Raw genomic sequence first — 23,949 nt, 5'->3', positions numbered from 1 at the left:
GTTATCACCCTAGTTCCTGGGTAGCTCCTTTTTCGAGGCCTGGAGCCACTGCATATTTGGCAGGTCTCTCCCAGCTCATCTCCCCCAGGTCCAAGCCTGATGGGCTTTCAGGTGGTTACCTACCTACCCTTGTTTCTCACCAATGCAAGAGACTCTTTCCTGTGTCCCACAGCTGGACCCTGAAAAGCCCACATCATTTTTCAAACTGATGTAGACATAGTGATTTTTTTGGCCACCTCCCTCAGAGTCCAGCTCCACTTACGGGTCGCCCTTCCTACAGTCTAGTCTACAGCTAGACTGTTTGTCCACGATCAGTGTTGTGGATGAATTACATTTTGAAGGTCCAAAGTCCCTCCCCTTCCTCTGGCAGATTCCTCCCCTAGTGCCTTCTTCCTTTTGTCCTCCTATTTCCAACCTCATCCCTGCCTCCACTGCCATGATGCCTTCCAGCCCAGCCTATCTGAGCCATTCCTGTTCACATGTACAGACACAGTGACTATGATGTGCTAACAGAGGACTGATGCATTATTTAGCATAAATGTGCAAAATAGACATGTAGAACAGAACATTCCCTGCCCGACAGTAGGAATGCAGTTACAGGATTTAGTCACAGCACTGGAATAATTTATGATTTCTCATCGACAACTTTTCATAAAAACGACTTACTGACTTTAACGGGACACATCTAACTCAGGCATTCCTGACCACACGTCATCTCAATATCTCATTCATCTTCCCATCGCTGGAATGACATAGCTCTAGGATGCAAAGATGTGAAATGAAAGCCTGAATCAAGTGTTATGCCTGTATCCATAACATCCAACTGCACTGCCTTTGAAGGATGTGCTGTCCCACATGACCATGGCAAGCCACTGGTGGAAGATGAGTTATAAGAGGTGTGAGAGGCCGGGCACAGTGGCTCATGCCTGTAGTCCCAGCAGTTTGGGAGGCCAAGGCGGGTGGGTTACGAGATCAGGAGTTCAAGACCAGCCTGGCCAACATGGTGAAATCCCATCTCTATTAAAAATACAAAAATTAGCTGGGCATGGTGGCGCATGCCTGTAATCCCAGCTACTCAGGAGGCTGAGGCAGGAGAATTGCTTGAACCCAGGAGGCGGAGGTTGCAGTGAGCCAAGATTGCGCCACTGCACTCCAGCCTGGGTGACAGAGCAAGACTCCGTCTCAAAAAAAAAAAAAAACAAAAAAGAGGTGTGAGAGGTGCCCAGTACACTGTGAAATATGGAGAAGCTGAATTGCTCATTGAAAATGTTTGCTCACGTAAGGCAGCTGTGAATGGCATTACCCAACAACCAGGCAGGAATCAATAACTCCCTGTCAGCAGGGTGGCCTGGAATCTTTGACATGTACCCAAGAGCATAAAAAAAGCTGGCCAAGAGACCAGTATCTATGCCGGCCCAGCCTGCACTTTAGACATTGATGTGCCTGACCAGGCCTGCCTGTCCCAGCTGCTTCTCAATGTCCCATCCCCTCAGTTTCCCTACCTGTCATCTGTCCTTTGCTGTCCATGGCTCCTCCTTCTGAATGAGCTTTTTCTTCGAGGAATCAGGGTGCCGTGGAAGGAGGCCTTCATGCTCTCAAAGCCAGCACCCCAGGTAGGCCAGGACACACCTCATCAGCCTCCCCACGGTCCTCACGCAGCCCAGAGCATCTGGCAACTATTGCTTACTGCCCTTTTCAACTTTCACCTGGGCACCTACAGGAGCAGTGTTTCTACGAATCACCTGGAAAGCTTGTTAAAACACAGATGGCAGGGCTCCATCTAATTTAGCAGGACTGGAGGGAATCTATGAATTTGCATTTCTAACAAGTTCCCAGGTGATGCTGATGCCACTGGTGCCGGGACCACACTAGGAGAACCACGTGTGCAAGGCAATGACTGAGTGCATTGACTCGGTGGAGGGGACTCCTTCACCATCCTCCAAAACTTGACTGTCATGAGCCCAAGAAGGAGCCAGACAGGAAAATGCATCAACAACCCTGCTGTCTCATCTAATACAAGGCATCATTCACCCTGAGCAGAGGCCTGGCTATAATATTGTCCTTGCGTTCCTGTGTTGGGGCAATCAACAATTAAATGAGACCTTTATGGCACTTTAATAATACACCATGTAGGATGGGCCCAAGATAAACTTCCTATGAAATCCATGCAGCAGCAGATTCCAGGCTCTTGACCTCCTGTGGATTACAAGGCTGGTGATTGCTGGGGGCCTGCCAGGGGCAGCCCCACCTGGGGAAGGCATGCCCTGAATTTCCTTTTGGGGCCTCTCCCGGGAGTTGCTGTTTCCTCCTGAAGCAGGCCTCCAGGCCTCCGTGTGTTTACAAAGCAAAAGGATTAAGGAGTATCTGGAACTGGAGGTAGAGCGATTCAGCAGCCTGCTCTGGCCTCCGACTTTCTAGGGAAGAGAGGACTGCGCTTGGAGTGAAAGAACACAGGTTCCAGGCCTGCCCACCACTAACTAGGTATGTGACCCCAAGGAGTCTCTCAACAGCCCTCAATCTGTTTTTTCTTCTATCAAAGCAAAAAATAAATCTGCCCTGTCGCATTTAGTAAGTTATCACAAATGACATAATGATGATGTGTGACATTCTTTATTTTTGTTAGTATTGTTGTTTTCTAAGACAGGATTATTTATCCAAAAGCAGCCTCTCCTGTATTCTGGAACACTTTCTTGAGTCCCCTCCATCCTCAACATTTTTTTTTTAGTGGTATTTGTTTATTCATCAATCACTTGTTAAGCCCCTTCTCCTTGTCAGGCCTAGCACCAAACACCATAGTCCAAAATGAAACAGACAAGATTCTTGGCTCTAAAGAGCCTAGTGGGGGTGATAGCAAGCGTCAAATAATTCCATTTCAGCAGAATGTATTGACGGGACATGCAGAGAGAAGGCCTGTGGCAGAGAAGGCTAGTTCCTACCCAGTATCTATTCTCCCTTCTTCCTTAGTAACCAAACTCCCAATTTTTAGTTTGATATGAATTCACCTAGAATAGAGATTATATGTCCTTTCCTCCCTAGGAGCTAGATGTGACCATGTGACTAAGTTCTGGCCAATGGGACACTTCTAAGAAACCTCCTTAAATGGCAATTGGCATGTGCCCTTTCTTACCCTTTCCTCCATCCTGTTGCCTGGAATTCAGATGTGATGGCTGGAGCTCCAGCTGCATTATACACCATGAGGATAGTGATGTCTTTGAGATAGTAGAACAGTGAACTGGAAGGGAACTAGATCCCTAACAGCTTTGTGGAACTTCTGTACCAGTTCCAGGCTATCTCCAAAATTTATTAACATGAGAAAAAGTGAATATTTTTCTTTCTTTCTTTTTTTTTTTTTTTTTTGAGATAGAGTCTCACTCTGTCACCCAGGCTGGAGTGCAATATGCAATGGCCTGGTCTCAGCTCACTGCAACCTCCACCTCTGGGGTTTAAGCGATTCTCATGCCCCAGACTGCCAAATGTCTAGGACTACAGGTGCACGCTGCCATGCCCAGCTAATTTTTGTATTTTTAGTAGAGACAAGGTTTCACCATGTTGACCAGGCTGGTCTTAAACTCCTGACCTCAAGTGATCTGCCTGCCTTGGCTTCCCAAAGTACTGGGATTACAGGCATGAGCCACTGTGACCGGCTGAAAAAGTGGACTTTTATGTTTTTTTGTTTTTTTTTTTTTGAGACGGAGTCTCGCTCTGTCGCCCAGGCTGGAGTGCAGTGGCCGGATCTCAGCTCACTGCAAGCTCCGCCTCCTGGGTACGCCATTCTCCTGCCTCAGCCTCCCGAGTAACTGGGACTACAGGCGCCCGCCACACTGCCCGGCTAGTTTTTTTGTATTTTTTTAGTAGAGACTGGGTTTCTACTGTGTTAGCCAGGATGGTCTCGATCTCCTGACCTCGTGATCCACCCGTCTCGGCCTCCCAAAGTGCTGGGATTACAGGCTTGAGCCACCACGCCCGGCCCGACTTTTATGTTTTTTTAAAACCACTATTATTTTGGGTTTTCTCACACATATACAACTGAGACTAATTCCAATTCGAGGCCAAACTAAGTGGCCTAAGGACTTTGAACTTCATTCTATAGGCAATAAGGAGCCTATAGAAGAGACAGTTTATAAGCTGCAGAGTAACTTGATGTGGAAGAGAAAAAAGAAAAACGAATAGAAATAACCCAAGATTGAAGGAGACTGTGAAAGCATATTTCCGTTGATAGAAATGAGCAACTCTGATTTGGGGAGAAGGGTGATGAGCCTGGTTTTAGATGAGCCTGGTGGCGCATGCCTATAATCCCAGCTAATTAGGAGGCTGAGGCACGAGAATCCCTTGAGCCCAGGAGGCAGAGGTTGCAGTGAGCCAAGATCATGCCACTGCACTACAGCCTGGGTGACAGAGCAAGCTCCGTCTCAAAAAAATAAAATAAAAAGCCACTTTTTCTCAGTATCTTTGAAGCAACTGCAATGCATCTGTGTCAAAGGCTCCAAAAGGAGGTGGAGATGCAGGAACAAATCTTAAGAGAAGGGTAAGAACTGGAGCTGCACAGCTGGAATCACTCATGTGAAAATAATAGTTAATATGCTAGGACATTAGGACATTATGCTAAGTGAAATAACCAGTCACAAAAGAACAAATACTGTAAGATTCCACTTATATAAGGTACCTAGTGTAGTCAGACTCATAGAGACAACAGTAGAATGGTGGTTGCAGGGGCTGAGAGAAGAGGAGATGGATGGTGGTGGTGGCTGCAAAATCAGCTGAATGTACTTAATACCACTGAACTGTACATTTTTAAATGATTAAGATGGATCAGACATGGTGGCTTACACCTGTAATCTCAGCATCTTAGGAGGCTGAGGCAGGCAGATCACTTGAGGTCAGGGGTTCGAGACCAGCCTGGCCAACATGGCAAAACCCCATCTGTACTGAAATTACAAGAAAAATTAGCCAGGCATGGTGGCGTATGCTTGTAATCCCAGCTACTTGGGAGGCTGAGGCACAAGAATTGCTTGAACCTGGGAGGCAGAGGTTGCAGTGAGCTGAGGTCGAGCTACTGCACTCCAGCCTGGGAGACAGAGTGAGAGACTCTGTCCCCTTCCCCCAAAAATTGATTAAGATGATACAAAATACATACATAAATGAAGGAAATATTTAGTAGCTTAACAAATAGCAATAGCAAAATCCCCAAAAGTAGATGAAGCATCCTGGGAAAGAGGGAAGAGTGAGCCGGAAGGACTCACATTTGAGTGACAGCAGAAGGAAGCAATTCCAGAGAAAGAGAGATGGGTGGTCTGAGAGGCAGAAAGAGAGGGAGGAAAGATGTCATGTCACAAAAGCCAGGGAGGGAAAGAATTTGTGACACCATTAGCAAATTGTTGAAAAGTAGCAATGCCAGAGGGTGGAGGAAGGGGTTTATTTAACAAATTGTAGCCAAATTGTTTTGATAACAAAGGAACCTCTGAGTTAGCGCTGAGTGCAAGGCTGAAACTGCAGGTGGTGACCATCTAAATTGGATTTTTTTCAAAGCTGGTCAAAGAAAATGTCACGTACAAGACTGGGCCTGCATGAAGAGCAACCCAGGCATCTATTTCATTGTCATCATTTTCAAAGTAAAAGGCTGCCTGCATGAAGCACAATGGAAAATCCATCAAATTAGAAGTGAGCTTCTGGGCTGTGGTAGAAACTCAGCAATGTGGAATAAAAAGTACTTGCAGCATGCTGGGGGAAATGCCAACAAAGAGGGAGGTAAAAGATGGTCCCAGAGAGAAAGGACTCTGGAAAAGAAGCCTCATTGTCTGCAAACAGCTTCTTCCACTTAGAATTTGCATGGGGAGGTGACATTTAACACATGATGAATGTATGGTCACTTTAAGGACTAACTGAGGCATGCAGGGAAAAAAAAACCAAAAAACTCAGCTTAATATCTGCAAACAGAATTCGTCTTAGAGAGGAAACTGTTTTGCCATAGCATAGCACCTTTAGAAGCCTTGAGATAGAAGGTAAGCCTGGGAGCTTAGGCTCTCAGTAGGCAAGCTAGCAAAAGAGAAAGCGCAAAGGAGCTGCATCAGTGCAGGAGTAGGAGGGCAGAGAGGGAGCAAGGCGCTCTGCACAGGCACCAAAGAACTTCTCAGAACAGAAGCTTCTCATAGGCCATTGTCTGTGACGTTAATTAAAATGTATACCCTTTGTCTCCTCAAACTTTAGCAAAGTAGGGAGGTTTGGGGGAAAAGGAAGGAACAAATATGACTTCCATGTTGGCACAACATCAGGGTACCCATAAAGGCAGAGGCCCAAGGCAAGTGCAGGGTACAAGAGCTCATTGGAGAAAGGAAGCTGGAACCAGAAGTGACTGTGAAAATGACACCAAGAAGACCCCAAGCAGCATCTGGGGTATATTACCCTAAAGGACCACCTTAGCTGTGTTGGGGTTTGGGATTGATGTAATCACCCATCTCTTCAGCAAGATGTCAGTCCTTTCTCCTGCAATCCCACGTAACAAACTGTGAGGGTGAAGGGGTGGTCCACAGTGTCAAGTAAAACTGAGAGATCAAAGGAAAGGGGAACTAAGGAAAGATCATCAGGCTTGCAAAACAGCAAGTCATCAACAACAGTGGAGGCAAAATTTTCAGCAGGAGTGGGGCCAGGGTTGCTATATGCAGTGGTGTGGATTATGCACTGCACAAAGTCAGCAATCTACAGGGCACGTGACATGGTTTGGCTGTGTCCCCACCCGAATCTCACCTTGAATTGTAATAATCCTCACATGTCGGCCGGGCGCGGTGGCTCAAGCCTGTAATCCCAGCACTTTGGGAGGCCGAGACGGGCGGATCACGAGGTCAGGAGATCGAGACCATCCTGGCTAACACGGTGAAACCCCGTCTCTACTAAAAATACAAAAACTAGCCGGGCGAGGTGGCGGGCGCCTGTAGTCCCAGCTACTCGGGAGGCTGAGGCAGGAGAATGGCGTAAATCCGGGAGGCGGAGCTTGCAGTGAGCTGAGATCTGGCCACTGCACTCCAGTCCGGGCGACAGAGCGAGACTCCGCCTCAAAAAAAAAAAAAAAAAAAAAAAAAAAATCCTCACATGTCAAGGGTGGGGCCGGGTGGAGATAATTGAATCATGGGGGCGGTTTCCCCTTACTGTTCTCATTGGCAGTGAGTAAGTCTCACAGGATCTGATGGTTTTATAAATGGGAGTTCCCCATGGATGAAGCTGGAAGCCATCATCCTCAGCAAACTAACACAGGAACAGAAAACCAAACACCGCATGTTCTCACCAATACGTGGGAGCTGAACAATGAGAACACATGGACACAGGGAGGGGAGCATCACACACCGGGGCCTGTCAGTGGGGTGAGGGGAGGGAGAGCATCAGCACAAATAGCTAATGCATGCCAGGCTTAATACCTGGGTGATGGGTTGATAGGTACAGCAAACCACCATAGGACACGTTTATCTATGTAACAAACCTGCACATTCTGCACATATCTTGGAACTTAAAGTAAAATAAAACTTAAAAAATAAAATAAATAGGAGTTCCCCTGCACACATTCTCTTGCCTGCCACCATGTGAGATGTCCCTTCGCTCTCCCTTTGTCTTCCACCATGACTGTGAGGCCTCCCAGCCATATGGAACTGTGAGTCCATGAAACCTCTTTCCTTTATAAATTACCCAGTCTTGGATATGTCTTTATTATCAGCATGAGAATGGACTAATACAGCATGGCTCCCTTCACAGATTGGAGATTTATGACAATTTTCCAGCCAAAGGGAGAAAAGCATCTTGAGGAATGAGTCCTTTTTATAACTGGCACAAAGATGCCTTATGGGCTAGCAGCAGCCTTGCTGGGGAGAGAAGGCATATGACAAGAAAGTTATAAATGAGTGGCTAGGGGAGAAATGAAAGCTGTGTATTTGCAGTTCCTATATGGGGATAAGTATTATTTATCGATTGCTGCATAACAAACTACTTCAAAATTTAGCAGCTTCAAACAACGACACTTCTCACCTCACAGTTCTGGGGGTCAGGAATCTACGAGTGGTTAAACTGAGTGATTCTGGCTCAGGGTTTCTGATAACATGGCAGTCAAGCTGTTGGCTGGGGCTTCCGTCATCTCAAGACTCAACTGGGTCTGAAAAATCCATTTCTGAGCTTACTCTTTGGGAAGTTGGCAGGTGTCAGTCCTCACAGGCTATTGTGCTGAGGATCTCGCTTTCTCATCATGCTATGTGGGCCTCTCCGTAAAGTTGCTCACAACACCACAGCTTGCTTGCCCCAGTGTGAATGATCCGAGAAAGAGAAAGAAGAGGAGGGGAGGGAAGGGGAAGGAAGGGGAGGAAGGGGAGGGAAGGGAAAAGGAAAGGAGTGGATACCTGATACAGAAGGCACAGTCTTTTTATAACCTAATCTCAGAAATGGTGTCCATCCCTTTTGCTGTATTCTATTTGTTAGAATACATGAATAGCTCAAGGGGAGGGCCTTACACAAGGCCATGAACACCAGGAAGTGGGGGGCACTGGGGGCCATCCTACAGACTGGGTCATCAGGATATACAGGCTCAACCACTCTTTCACAAGGCAAAATCTTTCTCTCATCCTGGGGGTGAAATCATCAAGATGCAAACAGAATTCAGGAAAAGTGGGAGGTTACCATGGATCCAAATGTCAAAGTCAAGGGTACAGACTGACTTGAGATCAAAGCAAAAACATGCAAAAGACTTAGCATCTGAATTAGGGAGCCATAGCTAATGCTTACTTTACTGTAAGCCAGGACCAGGGTGTGCTCCAGTTAGTGACATGGTGGCTGAATTGAGCCAGATGACAGGAAAAATGGCCATTGACTGCCCCTCAGGAAAGGCCTCATCATTGACTGCACAAGGCTTTAGCTTTGGTGCCCCAAGTGAGTTGCCTGCACCTACCTTACGTGGGTATGAAGAAAGTTCATGAAGGCTGAGAGGTTTCTAACCCACAGTGAACAGCCTATAAAAAAACATAATGAAGCATTCAAGGGAAATAAAGAGCCTCACAGCTGGGCACTACTTCTGCTTTCTGTGTGGACAGAGCCTGTCACGCAGAGGTGTGGAGGCAAGAATATACCAGATCAGCCAGTATTAGGTAGGACCTGTTCCCAGCACTTCCAACAACCAGGGCTGTCCAGGCCTCCCAAAGGGCTGGGCTTGAGGCTGCAAACTATTCCTAGACATGCAAGTCCTGTATGGAGAGCTGCCCCCTTGGCCCTCCCTGACTCACCCACCATGAGATTCTGCTTTCTTTTAAATTTCTGGAGCACAGAGAAGCACAGAGATGAAAAGAGTTCTTTTCAACTTGGAACATACCATGATATGACAGCCAAGTCTTTTGTATTCTTTTAGAGGCTCCTGGAATTTCTGAACTGCTCCTGAGTTGATTCAACTTCATAAATATTTATGGTGACAGGTCAGCTCTAGGCCATGGTTTCTTCAGATGAAGTGAGCCAGGAAAAAGGAGAACTAGGAGGTAGACCAAGCTGGTGAGCATAGTGGCAGGAAGTTGCCATGCCTGAGATTGTAGTTGGGGGCCACTTCATCAGGGAGGTTACCATGAATCCAAATGTCAAAGTCAAGGGTAGAGACTGACATGAAATCAAAGAAAAAACATGCAAAAGACTTAGCATCTGAATTAGAGAGCCATGGCTAATGCTCATCAGTTCCAAGAGAACAGGGAAAACACTGCCTAGCCCTGGCTGGAGGGTAGCAGCCTGGAGCCAGCATCCAGTCCTGAGAGTGGGGGTGATGTGTCACTTGTTCAGCATCCTATCCCCAATACCCAGCACACTGATAAATTAAGGTGCTCAAGCCAGGCAGGAGAACATGGGTGTGGTCATTCATGTATGCTCCCATAAATCAGGATTTGGAATCCAATTTGGGATGAGCATCAGGAAACAAACAGGGGATGGTTTTCAGATGCAGAGACTGGGAAAGGCAACTCAGGGTCCGGAACAGATGAGTAGGAACACCTAACACCCCGAGTTATCAAGGCTGATGCCAGGGCATTCTTAGGATTAATAATAGAAGTATGGTGACTCACGCCTGTAATCCTCAACTTTGGAAGGCTGAGGTAGGAGGATCACTTGAGCCCAGGAGTTTGAGACCAGCCTGGGCAATATAGCAAGACCCCTTCTCTACAAAAAATTTTTAAAAATTAGCTGGGCATGTTGGCATGTACCTGTAGTCCCAGCCACTCAAGAGACTCAAGAGGTGGGAGGATCACTTGAGCCCAGGAGTTTGAGGCTGCAGTGAGCTATGATTGTACCATTGCACTCCAGCATAGGCAACACAGCAAGACCCTGTCTCTAAAAAGGTTTTAAAATAGGAAATAAATAATAAATTACAGGATGAATCCTTTTAAGCAGCCTTTCTGCTTCTGCTAGACTGAGGACCAAAGCCATGTCTGCCTTGCTCATTGGGTGTCCCCTGGCCTAGCACAGGGCCTGGTATGAAATGGGTGCTCAGTAAATGTATGTGGAGAGAGCAACTGCTCCCAGAGAAGAGTGGGAATCTGCAGGTGATCGAGCACAGGCTTAGGACTCAGAGAGTCTTCAAGGTCAATGCTGAGGTAAAGATTGTTTTTTTTCTTCCAGGTTATAGGAAATCAAGGTGGGAGGGGGCCAGATTTCAGATTTCAAAGAGTGACCAATATGATGCCAATCTATTCCACGTTCCTCACTCTGTCACCCTCCTGGGCCTCCTTCAGAGTAAAGTATAGGATTGAAATGACAATAGCCATGTACCTTTCTCAGGACCTAATCCTCGGATTGTGAATATACGTAGGCAGAAACCAAACTAACACATTCAACATGGGACTGCAGAATATTCCCTCTACCCACAACTAGGTGGGTGGCCTTGAGCAGATCATTTCACCTGTCTCTATTTCACATCATAGCCCCAAATGATGTCCTCATCTGTAAAATGAGGGCATTAGACTAGAAAGAAGACTCTGGGGTTCTCTTTCTTTTCTGACATTCTGTGATTCAATTATTCTGGTTTGTCTTGAAGAGAACATGGATTAGGATTGACCCACCATGAAAATATGCTGTGGCTCATCAGCTTCTAATGAGAACTGGAGTGGCCCTAAGAGAAATGCCATATATACACTCTCTCCCTCTGTTTCCATGGAGCTTGGTTCTTCTGGAAGCCTGCGTCTGTGGAGGAAGGTGAAGCATATTTCCAGCAGGCAGTTGCTCCTGTTTCCTAAGCCCTCTGGGGAAGAGGCAGCATGATATGGCTGAAAGCTCATTGGACTTGAAAATGAGGAGACCTGGATGCTCGTCCCAAATCAGGCATGTGAGCTTGGCAGTCCACCTGTCCTCTCTGGGTCTCCATTTGTTCATACGTAATGGACAGAACACCTGCCCTGGCACCCTCCTAGACTGCTGTAAGCAATAGGCTTCTGTAGAACATTAAGTGCTAAACCTATGTGTAATATTGTTAGGGGAATCCGTCAGAATGGCTGATTGGACATGAGAGAATGTGTGGGGCAAATGGTCCATACTTCGGAGGCACAAAAGACTTTTTTGTTTTTTTTTTTTTTTTGAGATGGAGTTTCACTTTTGTTGCCCAGGCTGGAGTACAATGGTGCGATCTCGGCTCACTGCAACCTCCGCCTCCCGGGTTCAAGTGATTCTCCTGCCTCAGCCTCCCAAGTAGCTGGGATTACAGGTGTACACCACCACGCCTGGCTAATTTTGTAGTTTACTAGAGACAGGGTTTCTCCATGTTGGTCAGGCTGGTCTCAACTCCTGACCTCAAGTGATCCACCCAAAGTGCTGGGATTACAGGCATGAGCCACTGCGCCCAACCGGGACTTCTTAAATATTTATACCTTCTAGAAAATTAAGCTTCAATGTGGTATTCGTGAGTCTGTCTGGTAGGAAGCAATGTGACATAGCCGCCTAATTGACAGAACTAAAGGATCATGGTTCCAGCCCTGCTGCTCACCAGCTGGGTGACCGTGTGCACAGCACTTTACCTCTCTGAGTCTTCATTTTTTCATCTTTAAAATAGTTTTAATATTCTTACCCTGCCTACTTCCCAGAGTTGTGACAGGTCAACCTTGACTGATCAAACATGATCAAGTGATCAACTAAGGTCATGTTTCTAAAAATATGGCCCACTTTAAAGGGGCCATATGAACTGGGCACATAAAATGGGCACTGATGCTCCTTGCAGTGTTAGGCACTTTGTAGGGGCACCTAGCAATCAATCCTGCCGAGTCAGTGAGCCATAGCCCAGCCTGCAATGCCAGCTCTCTGAGTACACCGAATAGACAGACACCTACATGGGATGATTTGTGGGCAACTACAAGGCTTCATTTACCCCCAAAACTTTCCCCTCCTTCCCCAGCCTAGAGTTCTTCCCGTTAGAATCACTCCTCCAAAATATCTGTAAGATAGTTCAGAGCACAAAGGTCTCCAGGGGAGAGGCAAGTAGGGACTAGAATCCCACCCAAACTCTGCCCACCAAGGCCCCTGACTGCCCAGAAGGAGGGTGCTTTTCTCTAATTCTTATGGGTGGTTTGCCACATGGGCCAGCATATACTTTGCTTGGAGGAGGTTAGAAAACACATTATCAGGGTTTAAATGAGCAAATGCTATCTGAAATGGAAGGCTCACTCTTCTCTTGCCTCCCATTGATAAATACATGGAACTGAGCTCAGGGAAAATGAAACTCCAACCAGTGAATCTCATGTGCATGTGTGTGAGAGGGAATGAGAGTGTGTGTGTGCATGTGCATGCATACACATGCTCAATACATGTGTATACACACTCATATGCACACGTGTGTGTGTGTAAACCTTAGTCCTCAAGGGTATGGCGAGGGAGGGTAGGATGGTGGGAGCCCCAGGAAACCCAGTGTTAGCCCTGAGAAGCTGGAAGCCATGAACAAATGCTGGATCAGAAGCCAGGACAGCAAGGTTCTCATCTGGGTTCTAGGGGGAGAGGCACAGAAGGAGGTTTGACCAATACAACTTTGTCTGACCTCATAATCCTGTTGAAGCTCAGCCTTCCAGCTTAGGCTATAGGGGAATAACTACAGCCTGCAATACTACATGAGGAGCCACAAGACTCCACCCTCTGACCTTTGAGATGAGCCCTCAGCTATTCCTCCAAGCACCTGCTGGAACACTTCCTGCCCCTCTTCTTTTTGGCAACACGGTCAGAATCCTGACCACTGCCAGCTGGCTTCGGTCAACATGAAGGAGCAGCCACAGCCATTTCAAGGTCACTTGTGGAATTACGTTCACGTGGACTCCGGTGACTCCTGTGCTCTTACTTTTGCTCCGAATGAGACACTTCATTGTTGGAGGTTTGAGAATCCTCCAGGGAGTTCTGGGAACTGGATGCTGGGCAAGACAATAAATAGAGATGGCGGAACATGCCATTCGTGAGAAGGGAAAGAGATTTGCCTTCAGGGAGGACAGGCAACACAATAACCCAGGGGTGTAGCTTCCTATAAACCTTGGCAGCATGGCCCACAGCACCAAGGACACGGTCACCTACAGCAAGAGGGTGGGGTCTGTGGCGAAGCAGCTCCCCATGGGAAGGAGGAAAGGAAAGAGTCCTATGTAAGGCAAACGGCACACCCTCCCTGCACCTCCTATTTTGGGAAATGAGGAATAAAATGCTACTTGTTATAGGCCTTATTGGTCTGGATGAAAGCCTTCAAAAGCCTCATATGTAAATTCTTCAAAGCATTTTCAAATGGTTGCTTCAATTTTAATGTAAAATTGATCAGAAGGCCAAAGAGTCACCTGTTTCCAAGAATGTCTATCATGCTATCACAATAGTGCAGGTGATTCTCTGACCCTCACTGACAGCCCATTCACATTCCCCATGTGATTGGCTATGCTTTTTGATGTGTCTGAACGTTCATAGGCAGTGGGAAAAAGAAGAGAGAGAAACAGTCACACTCTTACAGTCATTTCAGTGGGTGATTCTCTTACTCATCAGGGTTCCCCTTGGCGCTCTCATAACAGATCACAGTGACACAGACTCCCCTGATATCTGTGGCACCCAGTGCAAGAGTACAAATGGAGGCCCTCAGACGTAGGTCTAATATTTTAAAATTATGCATCAAAAAATAAATAAATAAAATAAAATAAAATAAAATTATGCATCAAGCTAACAAACTTAAACATGTTCTACTTGCCTATCTTGAAAATACATATGCACAATGACTTAGAAGGCTACTCTCAAATTTAGAATTCTCAGTCTCCTAGAGAATGCCAGCTCCCAGATGCTTAGTCCTGGACTCATGGACTTATCCTCCCATCTCCCACTCTACTTGCCCCCAGCCCAACCCCCAGGCCCAAGCTCCATCCACATGCCCCACTCACAGCCACCCCTTTGCTATTCCTTGAGCCTAGGGGTGCACAGACTAGCCATACTGGCTGTGACCTCAGTCTTTGGGAGGATAGACCTGGGAAAGAAGCCTGGAAAAGGTTGGAACAGGCTAGGAGCCATTCAGGTGGGGAATTCCAGGAATTACTATATTTGCTCTTAAAGGGAGAGGCCTGGGTCAGGGAAAATGAGCAAAAGTTGAAAGAGGAAAGTTCAAACTGAAGGAAAGGCTGGGCGTGGTGGTGCACACCTGTATCCTAGCTACTCCAGAGGCTGAGGCGGGAAGATCACTTGAGCCCAGGAGTTCAAGATTACAGAGAATATGCAGAGAATGTTTTAGAAGGGAGGCATGGGCTTCACAGAGTCACATCTCCTTGACCCTGTAGACTCCTTACCCACAGCGAGAGGCATGGCTGGAAGAGGGTCAGGATGGGGTCCTCTGAAGGAGCAGCCACAGCCATTTCAAGGTCACTTGAAGATCCTGTGAGCCCAAGAGTTCAGGACTGCAGTGAGCTATGATCGCACCACTGCACTCCAGCCTGGGTGCCAGAACAAGACCCTGTCTCTAACAACAACCCACCCCACCCCCCGAAAAAAATGAAGGGATGAAGGTCAATCCCACAATTTGTGAGTATTAAGATTGAGGCAGGGCCAGGCATGGTGGCTCGCACCTATAATCCCAGCACTTTGGAAGTCTGAGACATGTCGATTGCTTGAGCCCAGGAGTTCAAGACCAGCCTGGGCAACATGACAAAACCCCATCTCTACCTTAATATATATATATATATATATATACACACACACACACACACACACACACACACACAAAAGTTAGCCAGGTGTGCTGGCATGTGCCTGTAGTCCCAGCTACTCAGGAGGCTGAGATGGAAAAATCACTTAAGCCTGGTAGGTCAAGGCTGCAGGGAGCAGCAATCATGCCATTGCGCTCCAGCCTGGGCAACAGAGTGAGACCCTGTCTCAAAAAAAAAAAAAAAAAAAGATTGAAGCAGGATAGCAGGTGTTTGGGAATAAGGTTTCTCACCCCTTTTTCTGTGTCCTTCCAATTCTCCAGAGCTTCACAGCCCAGTTTATGAAAATGGTCCTTCTGAAGACCTCATTGTTCACGTCAAGTTGACTCATGTCCTAAACATGGTTAGCTGGTCCTCCTAGGACCATGGCTTACTATTTGACCCTGGGCAAGTTTCTTAATTCTCCAGGCCTCACTTTTCTCAGCATTTTCCTTAAATGAGCCTTCTGAAGAGTAAAAGAGATAACATCTGTTAAGTGCCTGGCCCAGAAGCAGCAGATGGTAATTGGTAGGTATTGGTACGATTTTCCTCTCCAGTGGGAGAGCAGGAAACAGAGAATGGCCAAGCTGGAGCCAGATCAGCCCTGGTGTCTTCCCTAGAAGACAACATGCTGCTCTCCAGCCCTGAACACATCAGTCTTCACGTGCCATGCCAGGTACAGGACAGCCTGTAGTCCCACACAGCAGTTGGTCGGCCAACCGCACCCCACAAGCCTCATCCAATATTGATACAGTGTCTAATGTCTCCTGGACACAATACACTGCTTATCAAACAAGCTCCTGCCCTTCTATGACCCAGAGGAGGCGGAGGACTCTTGGCATCCCTTAAACAGCTGCACACCTGGTAAATTTTGCCCCTAATCACAGGCAAATATTATGCGAACCATTTCCTTTCAGGCGGGATGAAAGTTCCCACTGCCTGCTTTCAGGGTTTTCCTCACTACTCCTGTTCTTCCAAGAAAAGAAAGAAAGGAGATGAAAACCACAGTTGGAAGCACCTCCTCTGTGCCAGGCACAGGACAAAAGGCTATGCATGCATAATCTAATCCCAACAGGAATCCTTCCAAGTGGGTGCTATGGGCTACCATTTATAGATGGGACTGAGATGTAAAGGGGTTGATTAGGTCACTCAGGCAAGATCACACCTCTTGGATGGGGCGAAGTTAAACTTTCCATTCCACATCTAAGACCGTTGTGCCCTGCTGACGCTACTCAGGAAATGAGACTGAAGCGTGTGGGAAATCCCCACGCCCCCAGCAAGCAGGCCTGTGGCCGGGACCACTGCCTGGGGTCAGGCTCACTTAGCTGCCCTGCACCACTTTCCTGGAAGGTTTCATCATTGAAATTAAGGAATAATTCCTTATAGTTTGCCACAGAGTTAACCCAAGTCAAAACTTTTAAGCTCTACTGGCCCCTGCCAAGCGATTGCTGATTAGATCTCCTGTCCTGCCCCCAAGGAGCCACCTTTGTTTCCTTCTTTGTTCTGTCACAGCCCTCCCCCAGAGCAATAGATTCAGAAATGCCTGGCCACTTGGGGCTGGAGGCGGCACAGGGGAATGAAATGCTTGGAGAGAAAAAGGAACAACAACAACCCTGATTAATACAAAAGAAATTTCCCAACCACATATGCGCACCATATAATTACCTACATATATACACATACATAATGAAGGAGATCTGAAAGCGTGCATTTAGTAAGGCTTTACAGAACAAATGTATTTGAGGGCAGTCTTCCAGCAACTGAACATGAATCAACAGAGAACAAGAAAGATAAATATTCTACCCAGAAAGCCAAGGGATAATAATACCCCTCATAGGGCCAGAGAAATAGAAGGGAGAAGATAATGAGTTGTTTTCTTTATGCTCAAATTAAAGGTGGGACAACTAAATGTACACCTTCTTCAGCACCTACTATGTGCCTGATCCTAGGGATTCAGCCAAAGACAAAGCAGACACTGCAGGTACACAGCAGGTCTAGGACCAGAGGAGGGAAGGGGACGGAAGACAGACAGGGATGTTGGGGGGCCTCCCCAGTGTCCATTCCTGGTAAACCCAGATTCCTGTGCAGCTCAGGCCTTGGGAGAAGCCAGCCCTGTGACCCCCACCTACTCTGGGGCAGGGTCTCACCCACTGACTACAGGTTTCGCTCTGAGGGTCAAGACACATGAGCTGGTCAGAGATCGCTTGGCAAGAGCCAAGAGAGCTTAGAGAGTTTTCACTTGTGACAACCCCTGAAGGAAAGCAGTGTAGCTAAGTGGGCCTGACCCCAGGCAGGGGCCCTGAGCACAGACCCATCACGGGGACTTCCACGTTCCTCAGTCCAAGGGCCACATCCTGACCCATCTCAGGACCATGGAACAGCAGGTGTGCCAGGTGCCCCAGGGAAAGCTTCTCTTGCTCTTCTGGAACCATTCCCCGAAACCCTATCTATCTCTCCTGAGTCGGGCCAGGTGTGTATGTGAGGCCAAGAGCAGTTGAAGCCATGTTACCACCCAGAGGGAAATCAAACTCAAGTGAAGCAGGGCCCACAGAAGGTGGAACAGAGAGACACAGAGATTTTGAAAAAGGAGTTGTCATCTATGCCAATCTTCCTGAGACACTGATGAGACAGAAATGAAACAAGGTCCCTGATTCCAGCGTTAGATGATGGAGGATGACTGAAACCCTGAGTAGTGTCAGGGTCCTGAAAGGATGCTGTTCCCAGATCAGGGCCCCCAAAAGAAGGCAAACTGGGCTCCTTGTCAATGGGGTCCGAGGACCAGAGTGGCCTTGGTCACTGAGGAGGTCCCATTGTGAAACAGCTCAGAGTTTCGGCATCTGCAGCCTGGGCTTGAGTCCTGGCTCTGCCCCTAGCTCGTGTCATCTTAGCAAATGACTTAACTTCAGAAAGCCTCTGTTTCTTAAACTGAAAAATGGAGACAAATACACCTACCCCAAAATATGGCTGTACGGATTCAATGAGGTGAAGTGCATGCAAGGGCCTGGCGCATGGTGAGTGCCCCATGGGCGTTAGTTGTGCTGCTCGAGGCCCAGTGTTCCAGGTGGACGCCATAGCCACGTGTCCTCAAGAGCCATTGGCTCCCAGGGAGAGAGGTGGACATGAGGTCACACACGAAGAGCTCTTGGCAGGGTGCCTGCTCACAGCAAAGCGCTCAGCAAACGGCAGCTGTTCGAATGATTACCACTATTTTAAGCCTTCTCTACTCAGGAGCTAGATCGCTGTTTGGACCCACATGGGCTCCTCCTCAATAGGCACAGGCCAGGCAGAGCAAACCAGGTACTCAGCATCATGCCCTTTGGCCCCCAGAGGCCTGAGTCTGCTTAGCTCTGCACAGCCCAAGACATTAGCCTCCAACCCCAGGCCCTGGAGCCTGGAGAGAAACCTGCTTCCCAACATTACTCCCACATTCCTGCTGCGGGAATGCCTTTATATGGCAAAGTCCTGTGGGCTGGGGTTTAATTAACCCTTTACATGCCTTTGCAAAATACCACACCGGAGAACAATTCCTCCTCTGTCCTTGGAAGGTACTGATGCCAAAATAATGTTTTCATTTGGTTATTATCTCCTGTCTCCTCTTGAGGACATGCTGTCATGCTGGTTATCCAAGGCGAGGACCTGTTTGAGCACCTCAGAAGCAGAACTGAGTAATTCTGAAAGTAGAAGAGAGACTTTGGTTGGTTGGGTTTGAGGTCACCAAAAATGTTGCAGGCCTACTGCGTACAAAGCATGGTGTGGGACGTACAAAGCTGAAAAACATGCAATTCTTGACTTCAAGGTAGTTCGTAACACAAGAGAGTAATGAGTCTACAGACATACCGCCCTGAATGCGCCTTATCAAGGAAGCTAAGCAGGGTCAGGCCTAGTTAGTACCTGGAAAAGAGACGAGAGTAAATAAATCATGGTGAATAAAAAAGGAGAAATAATCTGAAAGGAAAGTAGAACCCTAGGCCATTAAGCGCTTGTAAAAAGTAATAATAATTATATTAATAATACCACCACCAGCAAAAAACAAAAACCCCTAGTTTTGGAGCAGAGGCCTGGTTGGAAAGAGAAGAGCCAGGTGCAGATATCGGATCCTCTCCCCTCTCCCACAAAGAGCTCCACACAGGATAAGGTCAAATACAAGAGGATCACCGCTTATCAGTGACACGCCTGCTGAGCTGCAGTTAGCGCCTGCCTGCCCGCTAGCCTCTGTAACCCGGCCCGCCTTATCAGGAGCTCGGTCTATTTCCAGGAGTGAGGGGCAGCACAGCTAGGAGACCGGAAGAGTGGCTCCAGTACCCATCAGGAAGATGGGCCACTCAGCACCAGCCCTCTAGCTGGTCTCCATGGTGCCAGGGGCTCTCTACTCAGTCCACTAGATAGGCCTTCCACACTGAACTCTAAAAGCCAGTTTGAGTCATGTCAGTATCAGTCTGTCCCCAACCCTCAACCATCAGTGACTGCTTCCCTGTGCCGAACTCCTATTTAAACTCCTCAGCCCAGCATCTGGTGCCCTTCACCATCTGACTCCAGTTTGCCCTTCCAGCCTTATCCCCAGTACTCATGCTGGTTCCTTCACCTAGAACACCTTGCCCGCCTTGCCCGGGCTCCACTGTTGGAGTCCTGCCCACACTTTCAGATCTGCCTTAGATAGCTTTTCCCTCAGAGAGACTTCCCAAAACCCCTTCTTCCTCCTCGCCCCACCCATTTCCTGAAATGACCTCCATCTCCTCTGACTACTCCTGCATTTTAGACCTGGGTGGTGTCACTTGTCACACCCCACCTAGGACTGGGCCTCTCTTATTCCATTTACTTGGAAGCTCCCTGAGATGAGACTCTCTATCTTACAGTTCTCAATCTCCCATCCCCGGAGGTTCACATGCCAAAGGTTCTCTCCCTTAAAGGATGGACTCGCTGCTGCTACAGGTTCCACCATTTCTTCAAAATTGTGGACTCCAAAACTCAAGTTCCTATCTCCAGACAGCTCTCTGAGCATTGGTGCTTGTACATGCAGTTAGCATCTTGGAATCAGCATGCTATCGCCCCCATAATACCTGAACTTCCTTTACTAACATAAATCCAAAAGTGAAATCTTTTTCCTCTTCCTTGACTTCTCTATTTCTGCCATGGTATAGGATGTACAAAGCTGGGAGACATGAAATTCTTGACTTCAAGGTAATCCCTTGAAGTCACTGCCCAGTGCACGAAGGGCTATTGAAACCCCTCCTGGCCCCCAAATGCTCACAGCCACTCATGGAATGGGCATTCTCAGAATTCATTCTTGAATGCCCTTTCACCCTACCCATGCCTGTCTTCCCTGTAGCCTTCCCCTGTAACCCATCCATCTTTTTCAGGCCACGCCCTCCTGCATCATGCATGGAAGGACCCTGATATAGTTTGAATACATGTCTCCACCCAAATCTCATGTTGAATTGTAATCCCCAATGCTGGAGGCGGGTCCTGGTGGGAGGTGTTTGAATCACAGGAGCAGATCCCTCATTGCCTGGTGCTGTCTTTGTGATAGTGAGTTCTTGCAAGAGCTGGTCATTTAAAAGTGTGTGGCACTTCCCTCTGTTCTCTCTCTCTTGCTCCTGATTTTGCCATGTGACATGCCTGCTCCCCTTTGCCTTCTGCCATGGCTGTAAATTTCCTGAGGCCTCCCTAGAAGCCAAGCAGATGCCAGCATCCTGCTTCCTGTAAAGCCTACAGAACCATGAGCTAATTAAACCTCTTTTCTTTACAAATTACCCAGTCTCAGGTATTTCTTTATAGCAATGCAAGAACGACCCAATACAGTCCCTCTTCCTTAACTTTCAACTTTCTTGCTGTTTTCCAGCCTCAGACTTGAGTTTCCTCCTTTCCCAGGCATGGCTGTGCCTGAGAATGAAGTAACAGACATCAGTGGGGTCCTTGTTCTCATTTTGTTCCCTCCTCTTGGCGACCCTAACTAGCTCAGGCACGTCTCCAAAAGATGCCTTCAGTTGTCCAGGCTGAAAAGCCCAGAATCAGCTTTAACTCCTCTCTCTCCTTCAGTGCCCAGACCCATTTACTCCTCTAGTATAATGACTTTGGAATCTCTCTCTTGGGTCCTATCACCCTTCTTTGTCAAGACCCTGAAACATACAACAGTACCAATTACTTCCTCCCTCCTTGGGCTCCCCTGAGTGAGGTACTCCTTCCATTCTAGTCCTAATCACTTGGTTTATGAGTCTGTGTCTCCCTCCATACTGTGAGGATGAAGAAGGGGCTAATCAATCCTGTGTCCCCAGTCAAAAGTCTTTTTTTTTTTTTTTTTTTGAGATGGCGTATTTCTCTGTTGCCCAGGCTGGAGTGCAGTGGCACAGTCTTGGCTCATTGCAACCTCTGCCTCCTGGATTCAAGTAATCCTTCTGCCTCAGCCTCCAGAGTAGCTAGGATTACAAGCGCCAGCCACCATATCTAGCTAATTTTTGTATTTTTAGTAGAGATAGGGTTTCACCATATTGCTCAGGCTGGTCTCGAACTCCTGACCTCAGGTGATCCTCCTGCCTCAGTCTCCCAAAGTGCTGGGATTACAGGCATGAGCCACTGCACCTGGCGTACAAAGGTCTTTTTATACTAGATGCTCAAAAAATGAAGACATATTAGATGAGTGCCTGCCTGCCATGTGCAAAATCCAGTGTTAAGTGCTAGGAGAACCCAGAAGCCCTGCTGCTTGGAAACCGTTAGATATGGACTTACAGGATGGATAATATAAGAACAAAGTGCAGACTGGTGCTGCAGGGCTTCTGAGAAAGAGGAGGTGACCCAACAGCACACAGTAAAACAAATACACAGGGAGGAGCAGGGAGTAGAGGGGAGAGCTCAAAAGGGAGAAATGGTGCATGGCTAATAAGAGACAATGAATAGACTGGTTTGGGGAGGCCAGGTTGGAGAAATGGGCGGAGTCCAATTTCAAGGGCTGATGAATACCAGGCTTAATGGCAATGACTTTAGCTAACTTTCATTGAGTGCCTGCTGGATACCAAACACTTATGTTTTGTTCATGGATTATCTCATGTATTCCTTATAGTCCTATGAGGCAATTACTATGATTACACAGTCTATGTGTGATTATACCCACTTTGAGGAAAGAGGATGAGGAAACTAAAGCATGGAAAGGTTCTCCCACTCGCCCAGGCCCACACAGTGGTTAAGTGGTAGAGAAGGGAAGGGTTCAAACCCTGAGAACTTGGTGCAAGAGCCTATGCTCTCAGCCACTACCCTCTCCAGTCACTCAGGCTAAGCCTTGGTCTTTATTCTGAAGGAAGCAAGGAGATATGGAAAATCGGGAGGAGGAAGAGGTGAGCAAGAAGAGTGACACACACCACTGGAGGTTCTGGAGTCTTCATCTACCAACTCTCTGTAGGGTAAATTTGGAAAGGAAAAGGGAAAACTGAAGTGTAGGGGGTTAATTTAGAGGAAAGGGACAAAACAATGCTACAGAAAAGCCCTGGACTTCAAAGGGAAACCTGAGTTGAGCTCCATATCAGGACTTCATGGGCTACTCAGCCCTTTCTTAGGGACTCCGTTTTCCCATCTGTAAATGGAGAGGAAGAACTGGGATCCCTGCCAGCTCTGAGGTTCTGGGGTTTGATGGGGATTTTGTAATGTGAGAAGATGGCCGCCTCCATTAATCCATGGCATAGAATTAGCTAAACCCCAGCTCCAGCCTCACACCCCTTATGGAGCCTTCCTGATTACAGCCTCCAACTCCCGTCCCTGTGTCTGCACCACACATTGGTGACTTGGCATATACTGCCTCATGCCATTCTGGGTCTTTGGAGATTATGTCCTCAGCTAAACCCACAGCCCCCGGAGAGCCAGGGGTGGTTTTGTCTTGTGCTTCTCCATGGGTTTTTCTCTCAGCATTTAGAGAAATGTTGCATATTATACAACAGACCTTCACTAAAGTCATATTGGGTTTTAAATAACCAACAGGGTGTACAGGTCAGAAGTTACCCTGCCCAGGGCCAGGTGCAGTGACTCATGCCTGTTATCCCAGCATTTTGGGAGGCCAAGGAGGGTGGAACACCTGAGGTCAGGAGTTCACGACCAGCCTGGCCAACATGGTAAAATCCCATCTCTACTAAAAATACAAAAAAATTAGCCAGGCATGGTGGCACATGCCTGTAATCCCAGGTACTCAGGAGGCTGAGGTGGGAGAATCACTTGAATCCAGGAGGTGGAGGTTGCAGTGAGCTGAGATCGTGCCACTGCACTCCAACTTGGTGACAGAGAAAGACCCTGTCTCAAAAGAAAAAAAAAAAAAAAAAAGCAGCAGCAGCAGCTCCCCTGCCTGTGTTTTTACATCATGTGCATCTGTGCCAGATAACCAGGACATATCCTGTGACAGAGTTGGAAACTGCAGAGGCTTTGTACCCTTGTCATAGTCACAGGCATCTTCCCTGGATTCAAGGCCAGCAATGCTGCTTCTTGGATGTAATGTCTAATCTCATCTATAAAATAAGACTAGCAATCCCTACATCTGAGTGTGGTTGTCAGGACTGAATAATGTTATATGTGTTTATGTATTTTGCATCCTATAAAATGCTACATCAATATAAGGTCATGTAAATTCTCCAAGGCACTGAGCTGTATTTGTCCATTTTCACACTGCTATAAAGAACTGCCCAAGACTAGGCAATTTATAAAGAAAAGAGGCTTAATTGACTCACAGTTCCACATGACTGGGAAGGCCTCAGGAAACTTACAATCATGGAGGAAGGTGAAAGGAAAGCAAGACACGTCTTACATGGTGGCA

The 23,949-nt window shown here is 47.4% G+C and overlaps 1 long non-coding RNA gene across 1 annotated transcript in view; it reads left to right on the top strand.

Annotated features, from left to right (window-relative positions):
• Window positions 1-2,104: 2,104 nt before the first annotated feature.
• The window catches only part of LOC117062532, a 35,226-nt gene continuing 13,381 nt past the window's right edge, over window positions 2,105-23,949 (top strand). Inside the window, exon 1 of the long non-coding RNA XR_004428419.1 lies at window positions 2,105-2,481. This is a non-coding gene — a long non-coding RNA (uncharacterized LOC117062532). The remainder of the gene's footprint in view (window positions 2,482-23,949) is intronic.

Source organism: Trachypithecus francoisi, unplaced genomic scaffold (assembly GCF_009764315.1).
Source record: "Trachypithecus francoisi isolate TF-2019V2 unplaced genomic scaffold, Tfra_2.0 Lachesis_group17, whole genome shotgun sequence".
Classification (NCBI taxonomy): domain Eukaryota; kingdom Metazoa; phylum Chordata; class Mammalia; order Primates; family Cercopithecidae; genus Trachypithecus; species Trachypithecus francoisi.
This window is presented reverse-complemented; position numbering and strand designations above follow the sequence as displayed.